Raw genomic sequence first — 284 nt, forward strand, 5'->3', positions numbered from 1 at the left:
TGGATTTCAACATGTAGTTTGAATATTAGTTTCTCTTTTATTTATCATGCATGGGTGTAGGTTTGCTTATTCAAATCTGTGCTTAATGCTTTTGATTGCTTGGCCAACAATTAATTAATTTGTGAATCTAATTGAGACTCAACAGAGAGATTTTAAATTGAACTAAGGTTTGAATAGTATATGTTCACGTCACTTAGGTGATTTGATTCGCGATTCGAGTAGACATACGCTAATTACCATACATAGCCACATTAGCACACTTGCTTAATGAACTTAATTTAATT

This window comes from Theobroma umbraticum, unplaced genomic scaffold (assembly GCF_002168275.2).
Source record: "Theobroma umbraticum cultivar Fairchild unplaced genomic scaffold, ASM216827v3 scaffold_95.0, whole genome shotgun sequence".
NCBI lineage: Eukaryota > Viridiplantae > Streptophyta > Magnoliopsida > Malvales > Malvaceae > Theobroma > Theobroma umbraticum.